The sequence below is a fragment of the Anomaloglossus baeobatrachus genome, chromosome 2 (assembly GCF_048569485.1).
Source record: "Anomaloglossus baeobatrachus isolate aAnoBae1 chromosome 2, aAnoBae1.hap1, whole genome shotgun sequence".
Lineage (NCBI taxonomy): Eukaryota > Metazoa > Chordata > Amphibia > Anura > Aromobatidae > Anomaloglossus > Anomaloglossus baeobatrachus.
In genome coordinates this window covers 286964548-286977892 of record NC_134354.1, presented here as the reverse complement: position 1 = coordinate 286977892, position 13345 = coordinate 286964548, and positions in this window count along the sequence as shown.

Below are 13345 nucleotides of genomic sequence, written 5' to 3'. Positions count from 1 at the left end.
GTTACCTGGACTATTCAAGTCACTACAGAAGAGACCCGGTTCACGGCAGAGGCGTATCTTGATTCCGGAGCAGCAGGCAACTTCATCCAGCAGGCCACGGTGGATAAGTACCAGGTGCCGGTCCTCCCACTAGAGAAACTGCTGGTGATCGCCTCTGTGGATGGGAGACCCCTCTCTGACACCGTCTCACTGATCACCAAGCCTGTGGAAGTACGGATCGGTGCTCTGCACACCGAGAAGATCACCTTCTACGTCCTCCCGCGTATGTCTCATCAGATCCTGCTGGGACTCCCATGGTTACGGACACACGAACCGTCGGTCAGCTGGAGTACAGGTGAAATCACCCGATGGGGTTCCTCGTGCCACGAGAGATGTCTGAAAACCATCCAGCCCGTTCGACGCTCTCCGGTTCCAGAGTCTCTACCAGGACTGCCTTCTGCCTACTGGTCCTTCTCGGACGTTTTCGATAAAAAGGAGTCAGAGGTGCTACCGCCTCATCGTCCCTACGACTGCGCCATCGATTTACTGCCAGGAACCACGCCTCCTAGAGGAAGAATATACCCCTTGTCCCCTGCGGAAACACGAGCTATGTCTGCCTATATTACCGAGAGCCTGGCAAAGGGGTTCATTCTTCGTCAAGAAAAAGGAAGGTGATCTGCGCCCTTGCATCGACTACCGGGGTTTAAACCAGATCACCGTAAAGAACAAATACCCTCTGCCACTTATCCCCGAACTATTCGATCGGCTCCGAGGAGCCCGTGTATTCACCAAGTTGGACCTCCGTGGAGCTTATAACCTGGTTCGCATTCGCTCTGGAGACGAATGGAAAACCGCATTCAGCACTCGAGATGGGCACTACGAGTATTGTGTCATGCCCTTTGGTCTGTGTAATGCTCCGGCAGTCTTCCAAGAACTGGTGAACGACGTGTTCAGGGACCTTCTCTATGTCTGTGTCGTGGTATATCTCGATGACATCCTGGTCTTCTCTCCGGATCTACAGACCCACAGAGATAACGTGCAGCTAGTCCTCCAGAGGCTTAGAGAAAACCGTCTGTACGCAAAGTACGAGAAATGCATCTTTGAGAAGTCGTCTCTTCCCTTCCTGGGTTATGTAATCTCGGACACTGGCCTGCAGAAGGATCCTGAAAGTGAATGCCATCATCAACTGGCCTCCTCCTTCCGGACTGAAGGCTATCCAACGCTTTCTCGGCTTTGCGAACTATTATCGGCAATTCATCCCGCATTTCTCTGCCTTGACTGCGCCTCTCTCTGCCTTGACTAAGAAAGGAGCTAATCCTAAGGACTGGCCCCCGGCGGCCGATGCCGCGTTCTGCTCCTTGAAACAGGCGTTTGCTTCTTCCCCGGTTCTCCATCGCCCTGAATTGAACCGACAGTTCACCTTGGAGGTGGATGCCTCTTCCTCAGGAGCCGGGGAAGTGTTGATGCAGAACTCCCCCTCCGGCAAGATGGTCACTTGTGGATTCTTCTCCAAGAGCTTCTCGGCACCCGAACGCAACTACACCATCGGGGATCGGGAGCTACTGGCCGTGAAGCTTGCCTTGGAGGAATGGCGCTACCTCTTGGAGGTAGCAGTATACCCTGTAATCATATACACGGACCACAAGAATCTGGAGTACCTGCGGTCAGCCCAAAGACTGAACCCACGACAAGCCCGCTGGTCCTTGTTTTTTGCTCGATTTGATTTCCAACTCCATTTTCGGCCTGCGGACAAGAACGTGCGGGCAGACGCTTTGTCCAGGTCCTTCATGCCCGTGGAGTTGGAGGAGGAGACGTTCCAGCCCATCATCAACCCCTGCAAAATCATTCCGGTGAATCCTGTTGCTTTAACTCAGATACCCCCTGGGAAAACCTATGTCTCAGATACTGACAGACAGAGAGTCCTGCACTGGGGCCATGCATCGAAGATCGCCGGCCATGCTGGTCAGAAGAAGACTTGGAGTACAATTGTCCGTCACTACTGGTGGCCGTCCCTCCGTAAAGACGTCACATCCTTCGTCTCAGCCTGTCCGTCCTGTGCCCGGAACAAGACACCCAAGCACCTACCATATGGACGTCTCCTGCCTCTGCCCATTCCTTCGGTTCCGTGGCAACATATCGCAATGGACTTCATTACGGACTTACCCTTATCCTCCGGACACACAGTCATATGGGTTGTGGTGGACCATTTCTCAAAAATGGCTCACTTCATTCCCATGGCCGGGCTGCCCTCTGCCCAGGAGCTAGCTGACTCCTTCATCCAACATATATTCCGATTGCATGGCTTTCCCGCACACATTGTGTCCGACAGAGGAACTCAGTTTACCTCGCGCTTCTGGAGGGCCCTCTGCAAACATCTGGGAGTATCTCTGGACTTTTCTTCGGCCTACCATCCTCAGTCAAATGGGCAAGTGGAGCGGGTCAATCAAATCCTGACCTCCTTCCTGCGCCACTACGTTAATGCCCATCACGATGACTGGTCCACGCTTCTTCCTTGGGCTGAGTTCTCCCACAACCATCACATCAGCGAGTCCACCTCCAGCTCTCCATTCCGAGTCATTTACGGACTTCAGCCTTCTGTTCCATTGCCAGTATCCTCGGCTTCCGATGTCCCCGCAGCAGATGCTCTGGTCCAGGACTTCTCAGCCATATGGAGCTCTGTCAAGACCTCCCTTGAGCGTGCTTCTTTGCGGATGAAGAGACATGCGGACAACAGGCGCCTGGATCCCCCGTGTTTCTCCCCTGGTGATCTGGTCTGGCTTGCATCCAAGTATGTCCGATTGAAGCTACCATCATACAAGCTGGGTCCTTGTTACATCGGGCCGTTTAAAGTCGTCAGCAAGATCAATGCAGTCTCCTACAAGCTGCAGCTCCTGGCCACGATGCGGATACCCAACTCTTTCCATGTCTCCTTGCTCAAGCCTGTTGTCCTTGGTCCCTTCTCCGCTGATGCCGGTACTGCTCCTCCTCCCATCGCTGACGATGACATCTATGCGGTAAGGGATATCGTGGCCATGAAGACCGTACGAGGTCGGCAGTATTGCATGGTGGACTGGGCGGGGTATGGTCCCGAGGATCGGTCCTGGGAGCCCCAGGAGAATGTTGGCACTCCTCTGATTCGTGCCTTCCTGTCCCGCTTGCGGGGAGGGGGGCGTGGGGGAGGGGGTGCTGTCACGCTCCCCGGCTCCCCTGCTAGGCTCCCCGGCTCCCCTGCCATGCTCCCCGGCCCCTCTGCCTTGCTTACCGGCTCCCCTGCCACGCTTCCCCGCTCCCGTGCCAGGCTTCCCGGTCCCCCGCTCCATAGCCTTCCTGCTCCATCGCCTGCGGTCCCCAGGCAGCCCGGTCCCCGCTCCCGGCGCCCGTCGGCTACTCTGCCTCAGCCCGGCTCTCCTGCTTCCTACTCACCGCTCCCTCCTCTGGCTTCTGGCACCCGGGCCTCGCGCATGCGCATTAGGGCGCGCGCGCGGTCATTGACCCTCTCTTAAAGGGCCAGCACCTAGAAACAGGAAATTGCACAGACAGGTACAGGGTATATTAAAAATCACTTTCCTGGGTGGGCGGGGCCTGTTCTACGTGTTTAGCAAGCTAGTGTTCAGGTCCCCTATTGCTTTGCCTTGTGCTTTGCCTGCATTAACCCTGTCCTGTCTCGTAGAGCCTGTCCTGCCACGCCAGCCGCTCCGAACCACGCTCATTCCCGTACCCTGACTGTGACTTCGGCGGATGTTCCACCATCTCTGCAGCTCCGCCAGTCTCCAGTCCCTGGCTCCGTTTGGTGACCCGTTCCATCGCTCAGCAAGTTCCGGATCCCGCCTGACCTTACCACCTGGCCTCGGACTCTGAGCCTCGTCACCCGGACCACCGTCCAGAACTCCGTCCACCTTTCCTGCTCCCCTACGGACTGTCCGGCTACCATTAGTGCTTCGGCTGCCGTGCACCCAGACCCTCTGGCGGGGTGACCTGCCTGGCTGCCTCCTCAAGAGAAACCGGTGTACGGTCCAGAGGTTCCACCACCCGGACGTTACACATAGGTAGGCCACCACCAGGTTTCCAACTTCGATATTTGGACAGTAAGAATCTTCAAGTTCCACCCATGCAGGTTTATCATCTCTGTTCCAATACTTCTGGCTGCTTTTAATAGTCGTTGCTTGATAGTAGGCCATTATGTTTGGCATCCCCAACCCCCCATTGATTCTGTTTTTGTTTAGGGTAGATTGTGCTACTCGAGGTTTAGTTTTACCCCATACAAAAGATGTTAGTTGCGTTTGGAGTTTTTGTATAAGCTTCTTCTTGATTGGTAATGGGATAGTTCTGAATATATAAAGTAGCTTGGGAAGTTCCAGCATTTTGTATGTGTTTATTTTTCCTAACCAGGAAAGCTCTACTTTGGACAGATGTTGTAGATCTTTTTGGATGGTATTATAAATGTCAGTAATATTCTGGTTAGCGCAGTCCTTTGTGTTTTTTGTTAGTTTGATTCCTAAATAAGACATGCTGTCCACATTCCACTGAAATTTGATTTCCGATTGTTTTTCTTTCTAATAAATTGGTTAAAGAGGGAATGTGTTGGGCAGTGTTTTTTCAAATAAAAATGTGTTTGTCGTCTATTTTTTTTTTTTATTACTGACTGGGTTGGTGATGTCAGGTATCTGATAGACGCCTGACCTCACAAACCCCAGGGCTTGATGCCAGGTGATATTACACATCTGGTATTAACCCCATATATTACCCCATTTGCCACCGCACCAGGGCACGGGATGAGCTGGGGCGAAGCACCAGGATTGGCGCATCTAATGGATGCGCCACTTCTGGGGCGGCTGCGGCCTGCTATTTTTAGGCTGGGGAGTGTCCAATAGCAGTGGACCTCCCTAGTCTGAGAATATCAGACCCCAGCTGTCTGCTTTACCTTGGCTGGTGGTCCAATTTTGGGGGGACCCCTACGTGTTTTGTTTTTTTTTAATTACTTATTTAATTTAAAATAACAGCGTGGGGTGCCCTCAGTTTTGGATTACCAGCCAAGGTGAAGCTGCCAGCTGTGGTCTGCAGGCTGCAGCCGTCTGCTTTACCCTAGCTGGCTACAAAAATAGGGCGAATCCCACGTCATTTCTTTTTTTTTATTTATTTATTTATTTTGGTAAATACAAGGCTAAGCACCTCTTAGTGCCCCATGAAAGGCACCAAAGGGTGCAAAATTACAAAATGCAGGAGAGTGGGACATTATGTGTCTTTCTGCCATTATAATGACAGAAAAGACTGATATGAAGTGTACAAGCACAGGAAAATCACCAGAGCGCTCTACGCTGTGAAAAGCAGTAGAAAATGGCACTGGAGTGAACATGTGACCACCTCATGTAGGATGAAGCTATGGATCCTGGGTAAATTGATGTATTTTCCCTCCTTCAGTTTTTTGGCAGTACGCCAAAAAAACGGAAGGCACACGGATGACAAACAGATGACATACAGACCGTATACGTGTCACGCTCCCGATGCCTCGCCACCACTCCTTACCCACTGATCCGGTTGCACCTGCACGGCACCGCTCCTTACCCACTGATCCGGTCCACGTGTCCACCGGTCACGGCTGCCGCTCCCGCTAGTGCTTTCCTGTGTCCTGTCCCCAGTCTCATGTGTCTGACTCATGCTTCTGTATAGGGTCGGGCCGCGCCCACTCACCTGGTCTTATGGGCCCAGCACTGCTGCAGCAGGATATGACATGAGGCTGTGCTGGGTATATAAGACTGGCCTTGCCATGTGGGGGGGGCCTGATCAACGTGTCTTGTAAGCCTTGTCTTGAAAGCTAGGTGCTCAGGTCCCCCTTGTGAGGTGTCCTGTGATCATACTATTGCCTGACATTCCTACCCGGCACCTGTGCCGGATTCCTGCACTGTCTCCAGGAACTCTGAAGCCCCAGTGACTGTTCTACTCGTCCCCTGTGGGACGCAGTCCCTGCCATGCTAGTGCTCCGGCTACCGTGCACCCAGGCCTCCGGTGGGGTGCACGGCCCAGTGGATCCACCACCCGGACCTAACAATACGGAACGGAAACGGATGCCACACGGATGCACCCGTGAAAAAAATGGACCGTTTTTTGCAAACCGCAAAAACGGATCGGTCGTGTGAATGTAGCCTTATTCTAATCTGCCGTTTATAAACAGCAGGCAGAAATAAGTGAATAGCGCCCCCCAGCATCAGAAAATCTCCGGGATTTCAGGGGGTAGTTGAGACCCTGGAGATCATGATTCAAGTCGGTTTGTCCGGTCCCCGCTCACGTGATCACCGGTATACACCGTATACCGGTGATCACAATACAGTAAATGACAGCGCCGGTAAAAAATTATTTATCTCCCATCTGGCATGAACAAACATGTCAGATGGGAGATAAATCTCCTCCCCAGTCCTCCGGTGTCGCCAAAGTGCCCCCCGCGACCTCCTCCCGGAAAATCCAAGATGGCCGCGCGCACAGCAGCGCGCCGGCCGCATTCACCCTACTCCTCTGATTTCTGTCGCATGTGCCATGACACATGCGACAGAGAACTCCTCCCCAGGCCCTGCCAGGTCACCCCCTATAACCCCACCAGTGTTCCCCGGTGTCCCACGGTACCTGTGCAGCGTTGATCCCTTGCGGCCCCCTCCTTCACAATAGACACTGCCGCATGCACAGAGCGGCTGTCAGCTCAAGTTCCTGTGTTCAGACACAGTGAGTGGTGGTAACCATGCATCTGTAAGCTACTGCAATGCCCTGCTCATGAGGTAAGGAACATAGTTGATCATGAGATCTATACTACATTTACAAATGGAGGGATTTGCTATTTCTGTTGCCCTGCTGAACGACTACCAAACATGACAGTCCGTTATATGCCAAAAGAAAACATGTCTAAATAGCGAGCTCTGTTTCGTATTCATTCAGCTGGATAACTGGACTTAAAGGGATATTCCATCTCCAAGATCCTATCCCCAATATATAGTAGGTGGAATAGCAATAATATCAGCAAATACCAATATTTGGAAATGTAGAATAGTTCTCCTGATTAGGCATGCCCTTACCTCATGAGCAGGGCATTGCAGCTTTGGTAGCAACAGTTACGACATGGACTCTGCTGCTGTGGACCCGGGGAGAGTGGGTGCAGATTCATTGCACTCACACTCCTCACATGGAGGGTCTGCACTCCTAGAAAATGGGGGATACATTCCCCCCTTATTCTAGATGGTCCAGAGTCATCGTGGGACCCCTTTATTATTTTCCTTACAATAAATTGGTGAAAGAGGGAATGTTTTGGGGAGTGTTTTTTCAAATACATTTTATTCGTCTATTTGTTTTGTTAGTACTGACAATTTGTGATGTCGGGTATCTGATAGACGCCATGACATCACAAACTGCTGGGCTTGATGTCAGAAGACTTTACAGCTAGTATCAACTCCATTTATTACCCCGTTTGCCACTACACCAGGGCACAGGATGAGCTGGGGTGAAGCGCCAGGATTGGCGCATCTAGTGGATGCGCCAATTCTGGGGCGCCTGCGGCCTGCTATTTTTAGGCTGTGAAGGGCCAATAACTATGGACCTTCCCACCCTGAGAATACCAGACCACAGCTGTCTGCTTTACCTTGGCTGGTGATCCAATTTGGGGGGGACCCTACTTTTTTTTTGTAATTATTATTATTTATAAAATAATTATATAAAAGAGCCTGGGGTGACTTCCAGCCTACAGCCTTCTGCTTTACCCTAGCTGGCTATCAAAAATGGGGAGACCCCACGTCTTTTTTTTCTAAACTAGTTTTTTTAAGTAAAAAAAATTAATGGACTTCCCTGTATTTTGATTGCCAGCCAAGCCACGGTAACGCCAGGCAGATTGGGGTGGCAACCCATAGCTGTCTGCTTTATCTGCGCTGAGAATAAAAAATACTGCGGAGCGCTATGTCATTTTTTTAATGATTTATTTTTACAGAACTGTCATGTCAGGCAATCAAAATACAGGGAAGCCCTTTTTATTTTAGTTGTTTAAATAAATAATTAAAAACAATATATATGGGCTCTCGCTGCATGTTTTGTATTGCTAGCTGAGGGTAATCCGAGCAGCTACTGGCTGCTAACCCCTACTGCTTGGTGTTACCTTCACTGGCAATGGAAAATCCAGGGAAGCATTTTTTTTGCCAAAAAACTAAAAAAAAAATGACGTGGGCTTCGCCATATTTTTGTATGCTAGCCAGGTATAGCAGGCACCTACGAGCTGCCCCTAACCCCCAGCTGCCTATTTGTACCCGGCTGGGAACTAAAAATATAGGGAAGCCTTTTTTTTAATTGTTTCATGAATTTCATGAAATAATTTTAAAGAAAAAAAACGACGTGGGCTTCGCCCCATTTTCGTGTCCAGCCGGGTACAACTAGGCAGCTGGGGATTGGATCCGCAGCACAGGTTAGCCCGAGGTTTCTGGGCCCCTCTGCTGTGAATTGCAGTCCGCAGCCGCCCCAGAAAATGGCGCTCTCATAGAAGCGCCATCATCTGGCGCTGTATCCAACTCTTCCAACAGCCCTGGAGCCGGGTGGCTTGTTGGGTAATCATGAGTTAATACTAGCTATGTTTTACTAGCTAGTATTAAGCCAGAGATTCTTAATGTCAGGCACGATTGACCCAGCCATTAAGAATCTCCAATAAAGGGTTAAAAAAAAAACACCACACAGAGAAAAAATACTTTAATAGAAATAAATACACAGACACACTTAGAGACTCCATCTTTATTACCCCCTGTCACCCCTCCACGATCCTGCTCTTCTGTCCTCTTTCTCCTTCAACACATGCAGCTCTGTCTGCTCCATCAGACAGCAGTGCATGGGAGAAAGGACGCTGTGCTTCGTGCAGAAATCACTCTGTGAGAGTGACCACAGGCTCCCGACTCTAAGCGGTGGCACGGGTTGCCATAGCAACGGTGCTCCGATCACGTGATTCCGGTGCTGCTGCGTGCTGGTAGCGGGACGTCCCCGTCACCGCTACCAAGCGCGTTGCTATGGCAACGGTGATCTCCGTTATTGACTGGCTGTGTCACCGGTCAGGAGGCCGGCTTCTGCGGACGCTGGTAACTACGGTAAACATCGGGTAACCAAGAAGCCCTTTCCTTGGTTACCCGATGTTTACCTTCGTTACCAGCGTCCGCCGCTGTCACGTTGTCGGTGCCGGTTCCTGCTGCCTGCACACATAGCCAGACTACACATCGGGTAAAATTAACCCGATGTGTACTGTGGCTAGGAGTGCAGGGAGCCAGCGCTAAGCGGTGTGCGCTGGTAACCAAGGTAAATATCGGGTTGGTTACCCGATATTTACCTTAGTTACCAAGCGCAGCATGCTTCCACGCGTCGCTGCTGGCTGGGGGCTGGTCACTGGTTGCTGGTGAGATCTGCCTGACAGCTCACCAGCAACCCGTGTAGCGACGCTCCAGCGATCCCTGCCAGGTTAGGTTGCTGGTGGGATCGCTGGAGCGTAACAGAGAGATGCAATGACAGGTCCTAGCATGTTGGCGTCATAGTCATGTGACCAGTCTGTAGCCAATGAGATAATAGACACGTGACTGGTCACATGGCTATTTTGACGTCACGATAGGTCCTGCATCACTGCTGGCAGTGCTGGTTACCGGGAAGATTCAGCGATCATCGGATGGAATAGCGGCAGGAGACAGAGTGCAGGACGGATCACGGGACAGGTAAGTGTTATGGCAATGTTTATTAACTGTATGTGTACATTTATAATGTGTTTTTATGTGTTTGTGATTGACTCCCATTGTTTCCTATGGGGTTCGAGTGGTTCGCCAGACCTCGGTTCGGCGAACCAAACTCGAGCCGAACCGCGGCCGGTTCGCTCATCTCTATCCGTGACCCCGTCAGCTACATGTTAAAACAAGAACAGCAAACAAACAGTACAGATGGGGATGAAATGAGGGTGACAGGCCCCTGAGAAGCATGTCACCGGTTGCTGTGGAGACTGGGGTCTCAGCCTTCTTCGCTGCCGACCCTTCCTGCGACTAGTCCTCTCCCAAGAGCAGTACTGGATGGGAAGTGGAGATGCTTCCCAGTGCCACCAGCGGTATGCGGCCAGGAACTAGCCGCTTAACAATCTCTCTCCGGGGCAGGTGTTAGGTGCAACCGGGATGGTGTCGCTCCCCACGGGCAGAGCGGGGAACCCCTGGAGGTTGGTGAGAATGGGGAGCACCGGAGCGCAGGGCGACGGCAGTTACTCCCAGAGTCACCAGGTGCGGGTTTCAGTCACTTTATTTACTGGCTCAGGTGGTATCGCACCCTGGGTGCTGGTCCTCGCCATCAGAGACTCCGGTCGCTTCCCGGGCAAGTCAGAGGCTGGATCTGGTTTGGTAATCTGTGTCCTTTCTCCTCCATGCACAACTCTGTACTCTCCCCTGGTCCTGGCCTGTACAGGCCGGCAGCCTGGGCCTCTCATGGGTCGGACCTCTGTCCCATCTCCCCAGGCTCCCTCTCTGCTGCCACACCGCGGCCAGTTGAACTGGGGCTCTGTACCTCTCCTGTGCTCAGTCCTGTGCTCTGGTGACTGCTCCCCTTCTAGTCCACGATTACAAGTGTCGGGTCCCGTTTCTCTAGGTGTTACTGGCCCCACCTTGGTTGTGCTGTCTGTTCAGTGTTACATCCAGACAGCTCTGTTCTCCCTCCCTGAAGGCCTGACAGCCTCTCTTCAGGGAGCTACACACCGTGCGTCTGCTCTGTCTCATGTCCAAGCTTTTTCTGAGGTGAAGTGAAACTGTTTTCTACTCCTAACTGCTCATGCCCCCACTTTTGCAAGTTGCTATGGCAACCACTCTTGTTTTTATTAGTGGAGGCCACCTGGTGTCTGCCAGGAACTGTGTGTGTGTAGAAACATTGTTAACCCTTTCCTAGTGCCTGCTTCTCCCTGCTGTATGGTGGTGTGAGGTGTGTGTAAACTTACCAGATTAACATCTTCCTGCCCGGGGAGGATATAATGATATACCATGTAGCGAGCAGTCTCAGGGGCACTACAGTATGCGTTTTGTAGGACTGAATGGACACACCTCCAAACCGTTTGCATCTGCATACACTCCCAAAGGTGATGGAACAAATCCATTTTTGACTAGACATAAGAGGTTATATAGGCCCTATGGAAAATTAGCAATGCCATATCTGTGTAGCTACTGGTGGATGAAACATCTATTGGTGATGTATTTCTGTACAAGACTGTGAGCCTGAAGGAATAGGAAGGGCTTGTCAGTAAAGACTGCTTTGCTATTTCAAAGGTAAGTATCTAGAACTCAGAGTCTAGTAGATCTGCTGTGAAAATACATCCCTGCCTTGCTAGAGTATCATGATGGCCCAAGAGTCCTACAGATCAATCCTAAACAGCAGGGACTAAAACTTAACTTTTAATAAATACATTAAAAAAATAAATAAGTTATAAAGCACAACTGCAAAAACAATAAGGTGCAGTAATCAAAAAAGGGTCTATTTCACCTGATCCTTCTCCACGAATTAGGCACCAATCACATGAGTAGAGAGGCACAGGTTGGAAGCTATCAAGCAGAACCAGGGTTATAGATGAGGCTTATTCCCTGTCGTGCCCCATGTATAAACTTCCGCAAGGGTTGCAGAGAATGGCTACTGAAAGTCACCGGACCTGTCCCATGAGTCAGAAGCAAATAGTACATAGGATCCGGGGTTTAGGACCAGCCGCATAACAGAACCGTGCTATCAGCTACAGAACGGGACACACTTTACTGACACAGGACCCTGAAGTGCTTCACGCCAGGGGGGTCTGATACTTAGCACACAAAAGGAGGAGAGATCTCACAGGCTGACACACACCGGACTTGACCTTTCACGGATTCAGGAACGGCTGGAGCCCATCATGACAGAGAACAGTACCTCGGGCAGTGCTTGAAAGACTTGTGTCACCCAGCGCTGTGGCGCCAACGGGGACTACCACCAAATCCTCGCCATCCTCCCGGGGTAACCCCACTTCATCTGTGGGGAGCAACACCATCCCAGCTGCACCTGATATATGCCCCGGTGAGAGACCCTGCAGCGGCAGTCCCCATCCCTTGCCGCATACCACAGGTGGCGTCTAGATCCTAATAGACTTTCCTAAACCCCCGACTACTACCTCCAACCTCCCTGCCACTCTCCAATCCTGCTTACTGTACGCCTTGGGGCAACCGAACCGGGCCAAGCCACCCTGTGACGACGCAGCGGATCTGCACCCCCAGCCCAGCAATGAGTAAGTTAAAACACCTGCCCCATGGGGCGCTACAGCAGCACCCAAGTATGTGGTCTGCCCCACAACCTCATAAAAAGTCCTCCCAACGCACTTCCCTCTCTGTAACAAGCATTCATCAGGGGACACAAAAATACAAAAGTAACCTGCAGTGGCAGGGATTGGCACAAGATGCGTTAGAAAAATGTGTGTGCAAAATGGACAGTGGTACCAAGTTTTCTGGTTGAAACGCAGATGGTTTATCATATTCTTATCTGAACCCAACCTTAAGGGGGCTTTACACGCTGCGATATCGTTAATGAATTATCATCGGGGTCACGGTGTTTGTGACACACATCTGGCGTCATTAACGATATTGCAGTGTGTGACAACTACGAGCAACCTTAAACGATCACAAAAGCGGTCAAAATCGTTTGCCGTGGAGAGGTCGTCCTGAAACTAAAAATCGTTCTCTGCTTATTAGCGATGTTGTTCCTCATTCCTGCGGCACCACACATCAATATGTGTGACACCGCAGGAGCGACAAACTTCTCCTTACCTGCCTCCACCGGCAATGCGGAAGGAAGAAGGTGGGCGGGATGTTACGTCCCGCTCATCTCCGCCCCTCCGCTTCTATTGGACGCCTGCCGTGTGACGTCGCTATGACGCCGCACAAACCGCTCCCTTAGAAAGGAGGCAGATCGCCGGCCACAGCGACGTCGCAGAGCAGGTAAGTCCGTGTGACAAGGGTAAGCGAGGTTGTGCGGCACAGGCAACGATTTGCCCGCGTCGCACAACCGACGGGGGCGGGTACGATCGCTTGCGATCTCACTAGCGAGATCGCAGCATGTAAAGTACCATTTAGGCTGCAATAAAACACAAGAGGAAAACATGTACAGCACATAGACCCATAGAGTTTAATTTGTTTTTGAAACAGCACCGTGTCTCAGGTTTGTGAGACTCAGGGCATGTCCTGTCCTCATCTCTTAGTAGTTCAGACACATTAAAGTTGATGGGGATCCATATAAAATGGATGATGCCCTACTTTGTACTTGAAGGCCTACTTAGTATTTTAAAATTACTTGAGTTTCATCAGCTATATAAATGCTAAGTATAAATGGATAAAAAAAA